The 2465-nt window shown below is 33.2% G+C and overlaps 1 non-coding gene across 1 annotated transcript; it reads right to left on the reverse strand.

Annotated features, from left to right (window-relative positions):
- Window positions 1-461: 461 nt before the first annotated feature.
- LOC109817798 (uncharacterized) lies at window positions 462-1873 on the reverse strand. Its single transcript, XR_014427849.1, has 2 exons — window positions 1017-1873; window positions 462-927 (listed from the first exon to the last, which is right to left on the reverse strand). It is a non-coding gene; the product is annotated as an uncharacterized LOC109817798 (transcript).
- Between the last annotated feature and the right edge of the window lie 592 nt (window positions 1874-2465).

The raw sequence follows: 2465 nt of genomic DNA on the forward strand, positions 1-2465 counted from the left end.
TCTCAGATTTGACAGGAAAAAATAATATAAAAAATTTAAAATTAATATTTAAAGAAAACAAATTTTAAAGTAAAAAGTTTAAAAACAATTATAACTTGAGATTTTACAAAGAGTATAAAAACAAATATTAAATATGAAAAACACATTGAATAACCATTGAAAATTATGTTTAGTAGAAAAGCCTATTCCCTGAAAACGTAACAAATCAAAGGTCTAATAATTATTAAGAGGGATGTCTATATTCAATGTCTAATAATATCTTAAAACACATATATGATTTTTTTAGATATATCAAAATTAGAACGAATCACTGCACTAGGATTCAAACCTAAAATCTGGTTGAGCATAGTAATTCATTCATACATACATATACGTGTGTAGGGGTGTTTCGTGTATTTGTGAAGAAAAAACTAAATAAAAAATAAGATATTATAACATTCAAGTGCAATGGTGCCAGTAAGTTGTACGAAATATATATTCATTTCTAAAAATTGCTTTACACATATTTAATGTTAAATAAAGTACCTGTAATAAGAAGCAAATTAAAACAGGTAAAAATTTCCTCGTTTGTACTCATTCCTAAATTACTCCGAAGGACTAATGAACCTAGAGTGGTGGTGTTCAAGTTGTCGTTCACTCACCAATGTCCCATCCTTCCCAAGAGAAAAAAAGGCCCCACCCACTATATAAATTATTGTATGATTCGAATCATATAATAATTTCCACTATTTTTCACCCGACACATTATTAGGGTTCTTAATTTTAATCATGTGTCATGTAAAAATTAATCTAAACTACAGAATTCACAGGAATCATCTAATAATTTTTCCTCACTCCACACACTTGCGAACTCAATCAACGATGCCACCAGATTCCATGAACTCATCACGAGAATTCTCAGGCGAACAAAGAGGCCCAACGGGTGTTCTACAAATTGGACAATCCAAATGAGAGTATAGCCACATGTCTATGCAAATAACGTGGAAACAGTGTTTGCACTGTGGAAGCTTCCTCACCTCTTCTCCTTCTTCATAAACCGATAAGCAAACGGGGCACTCGAAATCCTCCTCTTCTTTCGTTGCCACGACTTCCTTAGTGTACTTGAAGCTCGACAACAAGTTCTTGGACTGGTTGTCGAGACTCCTTCCTCTTTCCATAACTCCTTCTCCTCGATTCGACTCTGCATGCTGTGCGCGCGACACGCGCGCATGGCTGCGTCGGAGGAGAACGAGGTTGTATAAAGCTAGCACTATGGCTGCGGTTCCAACTACCACTAGGCCATAGTACAACATGGGCATGCTATTGTTCTTGTTTGAGGGGGAAGAGGGTGGAGGAGGGGATGAGATTGTGAAGGGGCTTAGAACATCACCCATGAATATTGATGATTGATGGGGTTTTGGTGAAATTAATTGGGAGAGGAGAGAACAAGATGGAGAATATTATTTTGTAGACAACTTATAATTTAGATGATGGAATTATTGGGATTTTTTTTAATATATTTTTATTGGAAATTAATTAAATTAATGTTAAGTAGTTAAGATGAAAGCCGTGGTGGTTATGTTATATGATTGGAGGAGAGAATATAATATATTAAGTTGGATACAATGTGTGATGGAATATTTACTATTTTAGAGAAGACTAAGAGGAGCAGACAAAGAAATGTACTACAAGGGGGGTAGTGAACAAAGATGGATGAGTGTGACCAGAAATTTGTATTGTAGATAAGTGTCCTCTCTCTCTTGCACGTTGTTTCTTTCTTTGCCTGGAGTTTTCGGAAGCCACTTTAGTTATTAAAAGCTAAAAACCAATTTTGTATCTATTCGGAAATCACAATTACTTCTGTCCACAGGTAAAGAAAGATACGATTTAGTAAGATTTTATATATGGGTTGATGTAGCAATTAGACATCATGCACTAAACGATTTATTTATAGAAAAATCTCGTGTTCGATTTACTGTGTGTGAAAATATATTAGATTAATCATAGTCGTAATATCACATATGAGATTAATCTCTTACATGACTAGACTGAAATCTATGGATCAGAAAGGAAAAAAAAAGAAGATGATTTAGTAATATTTTACACTTGTGTTGTAAAATTGAACACTAATTTGTTTGTTTTTGAAAAGAGGAATTGGCAAGTAGTGCAATTTGAGTTGCTAGAAGGGACTCTTCCCACGTAAATTGCCATCATAAAAGGTTAGACAAAGTGGCACTACAAGATATGATCTGAAAATAGTAAAAAAAAAAAAAAAAAAAAAAAAAAAAAAAAAAAAAACCAGCGATGCACACTTGCTTTCCTTTCTTCATAAAATTAATTGGGAAAAACGAGGAAAGAATATTTCTGTTTTCTGCAATGAGTCAATGATTCCTGCACCTTTTTATATACCAAGGGTATATTTCACTCGATAACACATTAAAAGTTCATAGAATGGAGAAATTTTATTTCTTTCAACAAAAGTTTTT

This window comes from Cajanus cajan, chromosome 1, assembly GCF_000230855.2.
Source record: "Cajanus cajan strain Asha chromosome 1, NIPB_CcT2T_4, whole genome shotgun sequence".
Classification (NCBI taxonomy): Eukaryota; Viridiplantae; Streptophyta; class Magnoliopsida; order Fabales; family Fabaceae; genus Cajanus; species Cajanus cajan.